Source organism: Crotalus tigris, unplaced genomic scaffold (genome assembly GCF_016545835.1).
Source record: "Crotalus tigris isolate CLP2741 ecotype Arizona unplaced genomic scaffold, ASM1654583v1 scf7180000017987.690289119674:8195010, whole genome shotgun sequence".
NCBI classification, from domain to species: domain Eukaryota; kingdom Metazoa; phylum Chordata; class Lepidosauria; order Squamata; family Viperidae; genus Crotalus; species Crotalus tigris.
Window position 1 is genome coordinate 149406 of NW_024096758.1, and position 11007 is coordinate 160412.

Below are 11007 nucleotides of genomic sequence, written 5' to 3' on the forward strand. Positions count from 1 at the left end.
TGCCTTCAATATGTCGATGATGTCTTAGTAACTGGCCAAAGCAGGGAGGATTGCTTTGAAAACACGTCCAGACTGCTCCAATTGTTACAAGACTGTGGTTATAGAGCATCCAAAAAGAAAGCACAATTAATTCAAGAGACTGTAATGTATTTAGGCTATGAACTTTCACAAGGACAAAGAACTTTGGGCCCCCAGAGAAAGCAAGCTGTGTTACAGATTCCCATCCCAGAAACAAAACAGGAAGTTAGAGCCTTTTTGGGAATTACAGGCTTCTGTAGAATTTGGATTCCTAACTTCGCTCTCACAGCTAAACCATTGTACCAAGCTTTAAGGGGACCAGAAAAAGAACCTCTGTTGTGGCAAGAGGAACAAACCCAAGCAATGAGACAATTGCAACAGGCTCTCACCACAGCCCCTGCCCTAGGACTACCTCATATATCTAAGCCTTTTTCACTTTACGTGGATGTAAGACAAAATGTAGCTCTAGGGGTCCTTACCCAAAAACAGGGAAGTTGGAACCGCCCTGTCGCTTATCTGTCAAAACACCTGGACATTTCTTCACAAGGCTGGCCCCAATGTTTAAAAATTCTAGCAGCAGTTATGCTATTACTGCAGGAGGCAAACAAGTTAACCTTTTCAGCTCCAGTGACTGTTTATACTAGTCATGCCTTGCAGACAATCATTGACAATAAAGGACATTTATGGATAAGTAATCAACGAATGCATAAAATACAGGCTCTTTTATTAGAAAATCCACAAGTTACACTGCAACAATGCTCAACTTTAAATCCAGCAACTCTAATGCCAATTCCTGATTCAACCAAACCTGTTCATGACTGCATGCAAACAATAGAACTACAATATTCTTGCAGACCTGACCTTACAGACCAACCCTTGCATAATCCAGACTATCAATGGTTTACTGATGGTTCTAGTTTTATGGATAAAGGATGTAGATACTCTGGTTACGCAATAGTTTCTCAAACTTCTACTGTTGAATCAGCACAGTTGCCTAGTTAAGCCAGGAGATAGAGTGTGGGTAAAGCACTGGAAATCAGATCCCTTGAGCCCAAGATGGAAAGGACCGTATACTGTTGTAATGTGTTCTCCTTTGGCAGTGAAAACCCTGGAAGGAAAGTCTTGGATCCATTGGAGTAGAGTGAAAGCAGCTGCACCTGCAGATCCGGTGACCTACAAGGTGGATAAGACTGACAAGCCTTTGGTGTTGAAATTTACAAGAAATACAGCAACGGGTTCCCAAGACACGGTGTGATCAACAACCTTGCTGAGACACCCTAGGAAGCTCTCTCTCTACGCACGGTGGAAGATATGAGGATTCTACAGCTCGTAATATTTGTTAATTATTTAATATGCACACACATTCCTACACAAATCAGTACAATGGCTACACGAGAGGTCATAATGCAGAAACCCTCTAATAAAGAATTATTGAGTAGCACACACCAAGAAAGCGCAGAAACACAGGGAAACCAAGGTTGTCAAAACTGTATCAAAACTACAAAACAAGGAAAGCAGATAACCAAGACTTTGATTTACCATACAGTTAAACCAGAAGGGTGTCAAGATAGTTCTCCTGACTCTTGTACATACAATAGAACTACATATAAATTTTGTAGAAAAGGTGTCCAATATCAGTGTTATAACCCGAAGTCTGATCCTGATCGTTGGGCCTTACAAATCAAAACACATAGAACAAGAACTAGCTATAAGGACCAGGCACTCTTAGGGATCTCCCAATGGAAATCCAATCCACACTCCAGTTTTAGCGTCACCTTTGATGTTTGCAAAGCAGCTAATTATTGGACTCCAACATATGGTTGTGGAGGGATCGGTAATATTCACAACTTTATCCCAAAACATAAATACTTGTGCCCACCAGATGGATGTGCGGTCAAATGTAAGTGGTGGTCATGTATTAAGTGGCATACCCAAGACCCAAAAGAGATAGACCACATCTTGTTTGAAAAGAATGAAACAAAAGCAGATTCCTGTGGAACGGATAACTGTAATTTGGTGACTCTCACAGTCAAGAATGGCAGTTGGTTCCTAGAACAAAATAGGTGGGAAAGTAAGAAATGGATGTTTGGGATAGGAATAGATACAAATGGCTACGACCCAATGTCAGAAATAGAACTTACCTTTGTTAAGTTAGCAGAAGACATTGCCCATACTTTAGGCGTGTCTAACTGTTTTGTGTGTGGTGGAACAAACATGGGAGAAAGGTGGCCGTGGGAGGCACAAGAGTTAAATTATACCAAGGTACTAGAAATGTCTAAAAATAATAATTTAACCTATACAAGTGGGAAAGATGGTGATTGGGGTCTCACTTCCAACTTGGTAGGACTTGTATGTTACTCAAGAAACAAAACAGAATCTTGTGTAGCAGTAGGTGACCTCCTATGCACAGGGACATGGGAAGATGGTAAATGGTGGTCTGGAACCAATGAGACCACTGCTATGGATCTTGGAATTAACAAGGCTGCTATGACTATGAAGGTTTGTAGGCCTGCAAGTCTTGTTAATTCTAGGGTGTATTTTAATTCCTTGCTTGATCCCCTGTCTTATAGCCATGATTCGGAGGATCTCAGAAAGTACAGCCCAATTAACAGCAAAACATGAAACAATGTTAGCCTTATGGGAATATAAAATGGTACCTTCAGGAGATCCGGAATCAGAGGTAGAATAATGGAAGTTTAAGCTGGAAAACTTCCAAAAGGGGGGAGTAAAGTGGGAAAGAAATAGAATAACATAGAATAAAGAAGAATAAAGTAAAATAATAATAATAATAATGAAAAATCACTAAAAGCAAAAATCATGTGTCTGCATAATCTCTGAAAGAAAGCTGTGTTAGCCAAAAGCTGTATTAACAGTACATGAATGACCTAATGCATATTTAGAAACATTGTATAAAAGTAAAAACTGCCTTCATTGTATTCCCATGAGAAATGGAGCTAAGGTGTGAGAAACTATCTGAATGTTACACAAAAGTAGATTCCATATACAATGTAAGATTCCATCTATGCTTCCTTTGTTCCTGAGAAAAAGAAACCTATAAAGCTTTAGTTTAGACCCTCCCCCTTGTTCAGAAATTTGCTGATTGTTAAATCACTTCTGAACCTTTTGCGCAAAAATAAAGATCTCTCTTTCACCCATGGAATTTCGTAAAGGCCCTTTATTTTTTTAAGGCTTTATTTTTCCACAAGACATGCATTCTATGACAAAAAAGCCCTGGTTTTATTTAATGTGGGGTATTACTACCATTTCAGAAATGCAACTTGAGAATATGTGTGTGTGTTTGTGTGTGTACATATATGTATTTTTTTTCCTTCGTAGTGTTTTCCTGCAAGTGAAGGATCCACTATTTTTTTGGGGTGGGGGGAATAAGCTGACTGATGATCCATTGGTTTGTCACCTAGCTTGTACACCTGAGCCTGACATTGTAAACTGAGAGGGAGAGTGATTGGCTCAAAATCACACATCTGTATTTAATGCCTAAAGTGGGATTAGAACTCACAGTCACTTGGTTTCTAGCCTGGTGCCTTAACCTCCAGGCCAAACTGGCTCTCACATATATACAGAATATGATTCAATAGTTTGAAGAGGCAATTTAGCTCATCAGATTCTACCTATTGCTCCTTTCAGCAATTGAGTTTAAAGTGTCATTGAGATGAAGGCTCATTCTCTACTTGAACACAGTGAAGGGAACCCTACCATATTCCTTATTAATTTAGTCTACCAATCAACTGCTCCTACCATTAATAGGTTTTTCTTAACTTCATTCAGAATTTCTCTTCCTTCCTATAGATTAAGACGTATGCTTTCTTTATACCCTTCAGCCATAAGAAGAGTGCTGCCAGTGCAGTCAAGGATACATGGAGCCAGTCCTACAGAGGGAGATGAATGAAAGACAGTCTCCTAGATGTTATTCTGTCCCAGCCTGTGTGAATCCTTGTTAAGCTCACAAGGAGAACCCTCTCTTCCAACAAGCAGGGTGGAACTGCAGGAAAAAAACAATCCCCTTTTATTATGTACAGACATGAGTAAAATGTCCAAAGGCAAAAGCAAACAAAACACAATTCCCTGAAACTTGTTTCCTTAACACAAACAGTTGCCTTCAACAACCAGCACCTCCCACACCTTCCCTTTTATTGTGCAGCCAAGGTGTGGCTTCCTAATGCCTTCTCCTTTGCCTTTGGAGCCGCCCCATTGCATTCCTCTGTCTAACTCTCTTTGCCTGCCGACATCTAACTCTCTTTGCCTGCCAGCTGGATGTCTTCCAGCTGTGAGTCATCACTGTCCAACTCAGCCTCCCAGCACAGCTAGGTCTCAGCCTGAGCGCGAGTAGAGGGGCCTGGCTCCTCGGTAGACTGTAAGTCTTGGAGCTCATCAGAGCCTTCCTCTGACTCTGATGTCACTTCAGGACCCTCCTCCTCGTCCTCTGATTCCCTAGACTTAGCTGCTGGGACCACTGGCTGATGAGGAATCACAACAGATGTTCCTCCTGAACTCTCCAACTTTTTGTTAGTTGGTTGGCCAAGCTGTGCGAATGTCATGACTTACCCTTGGCTTGCTAAGCTAGACCAAAGTTTCAGGTAGATTAGGAATCTGTAAGATTTTACAGCAAAATCTGTAATTATTTGCTTCTGGGGAAAGGAGGAGATATCACTGTACACTTAGCTTTTAATAGCAAAAGATTCTGGAGTTGCTAGGAAATTGTGAATGGCAAGAATGCGAAGAGAGGTAATATGAATACCAGAGTGAATGCAAATGCCTGATATACAGATACATCATCTTAATTCTTAAAGTGGAACCAACAAACAAAAAGTTTGAAAAATATTGAGCTCTACCATTACCAGCTACTTAGATTCAAGGGCAGGAAGGAATGTTTTCATTTAAGGGACAAGTAAATCAATTGCAGCACATCAAAAGAATAGACAAAATATTATTAGTTTGTGTTGCAAAACTAAAGCTGAAGATAAATTTTATTGAAAAGGGTAAAAAAAAATCACAAATGGAAGTTTTTCAGGCTTCAGTTCGCCAATACAAATTGATATCTTTTGCAAGATGAAAATGTTCTTGAACAGCAAGTGATCAATACCAGAGTTCTCTTTGACAAATTAGCCATAGCACCGAAAATCCATGTCTAAGATCTAAAGCATCATTAGTCATTGAAAAAAATTGTCTGTACCTATGGCTAGTACAGCCTTGTCAGGAAGCAAAGTATAGATCTTTATAATTATATGACCCTTTCAAAATGCCCTGACATTGTAGATAGATGGAACAATAAGGACTCTAGGAAGAGGTGTTCTGGAAGATGACTCTATTTGGCATTACCACTGAGGCCATTAAATTTTAGCCTTATCATATTGCAGTCCAGCCTCAAAATTTTCTCTCATTTTACTTCCTTTTAATTAAGACTCAGCTCTATAATTTTATTTCCCCATTAATGCATAACCTAGATATTCTCTTTGTTTATGTCTCTCTTCCCTTCCTGGATTGCTAGCCAGGGAGAAAGAGAAAGAAAAAGAAAGGGCAAAAATTCAATTTTTCGTCTATGGAGAAAATCTCTTGGTCCACTACCACACCAAATAAACAAATCAACAAGCTAACCTGACAATATTGTCTCCAAAATGATTCTGACACAAACAGAGATTAAACCCAGGCTGTTCACTTGGACACCCAGAACTGAACAATCAGTGCAAGGTAAACCAGGCATATTGTTTACACTGTTTTTTCTGAGATACATAACCTTAAACCCATTTCTCCAACTTCTCCTAGATCAGGGGATCCCAACCTAGTGGGCCATGAGATGTTTGCAACCGGGCCGCAGAAATGGTGGGTGAGCACATCCACATGCATTGCCACTTGGGCGAGCAGTGGGTGAGCATGCATGCAAGTGTGCTTTATTTGTGTGAGCAGCAGGTACATATGTATGCTGTTCAGGGAAATGGAACTGTGCTGGAAAGGTTGGGGAACTCTGTCTTAGATGACCAGAACCATTTTAGACTCTTTTGGACTCCATTTCACTGCTGTTTGAAACAGTTCCTTGCCTGATCTATCTGATGAGGAAACTTCACACTGGGGTAGGGGTGTGTGTTTGTCATTGAACTTCCATTAGAGAACAACTATATAGGTGATATACTCTGAAGTTTCTTCTGTCCACTTCTAGTATAAAGCTATTTAAAATCCTAGCAGGATCTCATCATCTGGTCATACTCTTTCTACTATAGGAAGATATTCCATATTTTAGCTGAAATGTTAGCTATTATTAACTGTTATTATTATGCTAGCACTTAGACTTCTATACCACTTCACAGTGTTTTACAGCCCTTTTTAAGCAGTTTACGGAGTCAGCATATTGCCCCCCATAATCTGGGTCCTCATTTTATTGACGGAGGATAGAAGGCTGAGTCAACATTGAGCTGGTGAGAATCAAACTGCGGGCAGTCGGCTGTCATTTGGCAGAATCAGCCTGCAAGACTGCATTCTAACCACTGCGCCACCATGGCTCTTTGGCTCTTCGGCATGTGACTGTACATAGATTCATTTTATGTTAAGCTATATGTGTCAATATTTGGTCTATTTCCAAGTCTGAGGGACTTTATAGCACAAGCTGCTTTAAGGCATGTGGGGACCCAAATACACCACCTTTGGAGTTCAAATGCAAAGCACTATAAAATCTTAATAAATACATGCAGTATACTAGCAAATTGAATTTATATGCAAATATATCTTTTGTCTTTCAGTGATGATGATGACTTTCTTTGAGAATGCAGAAGTAATGTATAGTTAATATATGTACAGCCTGTACATAGAACCCTTTACCATTGGCACAATGGAATGAATGAATGAATGAATGAATGAATGAATATAATAATAATGGATTGCTTTGGTATTAATATTATAAATTTGGATACAATAAGATTGTTTCTGATTTTGGTTAATGCAATGAAGCTGCATGTTTTTCATCTGGCTGGAGTGACTTTTTGCTAGTTGCTTGCTTGCTAAATTCATGGTCTGATCAGTGGCTTACAGCTGCAACTGACTCATTGGCAAGTGATTGGCTAGGAAATGGAGTCACTTCCTCAGCCAACAGCTCAGACCTAGTCAGCACTCTTTGGAAAGAGGAAAAATGTTTGGTGCTCTCAATTGTGTGAGTGAACAGAACACAAATGGGAATCTGGCCTTACCAACCTTCAGAGTTTTTTGAGAGATTCAGTAGGCACATAGGTTTTGGTAACCTTGACAACGCTGCATATCTGGATTTTCAAAAGGCCATTGGAGAATTCCTCACCAAAGATTTTTGCATAAACATAATAGCCCTTGGTTAAGAAGACCTAATCCTTTTTATGGAGTCTAACTGATTAAAAAAATAGAAAGCAAATAACAGAAAGAAGTGTGCAGTTTCTCTGTAGAGAGATGTAAAAAGTTGAGTATCTCAACACTCTGCATTGGAATATATTCATAAATTAACTTAAGGCAAATAGTGAGTTGGCCATGTTAGCAAGTGATCCTAAACTAGGATGGTAAAATTGGATGGTCAATAAAGGGAAATGAAATATAAGTAATTCACGTATACAGTGATCTGCTCTCAGGTGTCTATAACTATCCAGAAAAAAGATCTTGGGAAAATGCTGAATAACTCAGTGAAGATGTTGACTGAATATGTGGTTTCTGGGAAAAGGCAAAAACCATGCTAGGGATCCTTAAGAAATAATTTAAAATAAAATTGTCAATAATGTAATGCCTTCTACAGATCCATGAGACCACTGCACCTGGGATACTTAATGTAAGTCTAGTTGAGGGGTCCTTGGTGCTCTCTGAGCTTGCTTGTTTTCTTGCAGACATTTCATTATCCAAACTAGGTGAAATCATCAGAGCTAGTCAAGAGCACTGATGATGTTTCCTACTTTGGATAATGAAACATCTGCAAGAAAACAAGCAAGCTCAGAGAGCACCAAGGACTGCTGAGCTACAAATATTCTTTATTGGTAAGTCTAGTTGCCACACTTGAAAAAGGATATAATTGAATAGAAGAAATGTTTTAAAAGGTGACCGGAATGACTGGGGAAATTGACCATGTATCTTGGAAGAAAAAGTTTGGGATTCTAGCTTGGTCACAAGTTACCTGACAGAGGTCATGATTCATCAGGCACAGCATGGGAATAGATCTTTAGAGCTAATATCTATAAAGCTGATTTGTACCAGGATCATGTGGGATTTGAATCTGGTAAATAAATACATATCTGTGCTTGATTCTGTGCTAAAGGAAAAAAGAGCAACCCAAAAGAAAAAGAAATTTCAGCTTTTCTTAACTGCCTCTCCTACCCTTGCAATATTTTGTACTTTTGAAATGATTAGAACATCCCATTTAGTGCTTAGAGAAATTCAGTTGTTTATTTTGATGGTGTCAAACTGTGCAGTAACATTTTAGTTCTACTATATAAAATATAAAAGATAAATTATTTATACTGCTGACAATAAAATATGTCATTAGGGACTCTCTTGTTAGGTGACACGGTTGTCAGCAGAATATCTTGTTAGGCAGGCAAGCAAACAGCTGAAGTTAAAAAGAGAAAAGATAGATAATACTCTATTTACGTGAATGGGAAATGTTCAAAGAATGCTATATTTCAATATTTTAAATGTGGTCACCTAGGGACAGGATGTATGGTTTTTCTTGTAATGCTTGTATATTTCAGCCTGAGTGTTTTTTACTGATTCCAAAAGAGCTTGAGACTTTTTCATTGTGATCCAGTCCACTTTTAGAGAGACTCAATTGTTTCTGAGCAAATTTGTGTGGGTTTCATAATTAACTTGCATTTATGATGTACCTTGGATATGTGTTTCAAGCTAAACTGCATTAAAAAAAATAAGGATTAGAATACAAACCCTCCCAATTGATTAGCCTTTTTGTAGAACTGGCCTCTTAATTCAGGCATATTAAGTAAAAAGTTAACAAATTTATCTGCTAACCTTGCTTATAGCCCTATACTTCAAATACTATACGTTCGTGTAAGCACAGACACATTCATCATCCTGTGGTAACAGATTAAATTATCTGACATATCATCATCCTTTCGTAGTCAAAACTTGACAGCCAGATGTCACACTGTGTTAAAAAAGTGATGGCTTGCATGTCTGCTATCCAAGGGAATTGCTGCACATTACTTTATGAACCTTCTTTTAAGAGTCAAACCAATCAGGTTTTATATCACCGTGAAACCCATTAGATGATCTTAGTCCAATTACTGTCTCTTGCCCTAGCTAATAGGCTCATCCACACATCCTATGGCACAAAGGTATCATCCTAGCCATTCTTTGAGGATATTTCCTTAAGAGACTGTTTTCATCTCATCTCTCAGACAGAACTAAGACCTTCTAACTGATTTATTATGTGCATTTATTTGAACCTATGATATTTTCCATTTTCTTCCTACTCTACACACTAATTAATTGATTTACAAACATTTGCATGCCAGCTGTTCTCCAAATATCCCCACCTTGATTTCCGTTTGGTAGAAGATGGGGTGGAGGGTTCCTCTGGCAGGCTTTTGAGATTCTGTCATTAAAGACACCAGGCTAGAAACCAAGAAACTGTGAGTTTGGGCTCTATCTTAGGCATGAGGCCAGCTGGCAGATTTTGGACAGTCACTTTCTCTTGATTGTGGGAATAAGGCAATGACAAACTATTTCTGAAAATGTTTTGCAAGAAAATTGTTTGGGCTTTTCTAGGCAATTGCCAGGAGTGAAGATTAACTTGAAGGTATGCATACAAAAATCAACAATAAAAGAACAGGCAGTCAAGAAATATGCTCCAGATTAGCATTTGATGTAGTAGCAATGAAGGGCTTCAAAAAAATATTGAGTTGCTGTGACCTACAGAGATCAGAATGGTTTTTCCTCTAATAGAAGCGAAAGTTGGACTTTGAAGATGCGGGCTAGAAAGAATATTGACGCTTTTGAATTTTGGTGTTGGAGAAAACTCCTAATGGACAGCAACAAAAGAAATAAATGGATCATAGAACTAATTATTTCCATTTACACTAACGTTGTAGAGGTGGAAGCATTACTTTTAATCAAACCCCCATATTTTGTAGAGTAGTCTACAATTAGTTAATTTGTTAAGGTCTGATTAAGTTAATTGATTCCAATCAATTATTGGAAACTCTTTCTGAGGGAGATAGGTGGTTAAGTAATAATAATAATAATAATTTTATATATATATATATATATATATATATATATATATATATATATATATATAGGTCTTTGGTTGTTCGGGTTTTCTCCCGCGTAAAATTGGAAGTTATATATATATAACACATATATATATATATGTTCAATGATGCAATCTTCGATCTCCGGGAAGAGTATACTCCAGTTATTTATTGTTAAAACCACATTTAAAACAATAAAAACAGTTATATACAAAAATTAAAACAACTTAGCTTTCGCTGGTCCTCTGCCAGCGTCCTCAGAGTGGGGCTTAGGGGGTGGGAAGTTCTTTTTATCCCCTTGCTGATCCAATTGCCTACTCATTGCCCTCGTGACAGAGCCACTCTTCCTGATTGTTCGTGACTGCCTCAACTGTTCCGCCCTCTCTTTTTTGCACTCTAACCTGGTATTTTCTTGCTTTGTCATCCTTGTGCTGTCTCCCCCTCCCTGTGCTGTTATCAGTAGCACGTTCCTGGGCTGCTGATCTGCCTCCCGTTTTTGCATACCATTGCCAGTTCCTATTACAACTCCTTCCTCCAACCCCCCTCCTCTCCCAGCCTGCCGATTCATACACCCTTTGTTGTCCATTCCTGTCATCCTTCCCCCCTTCCTTCAACCCTCCCACCTGTTGATTAACCCTCCTACCCTTTCTACGTGTGCTGTTACGTGTGTCTTTCTCGCTAGTTCACACTCCAGAACGACTCCTCCCAAGAATATAGGGAGGAGAGGGATGATAGATCTAAGGGAGTGATGGAAAGGAATAGGAGG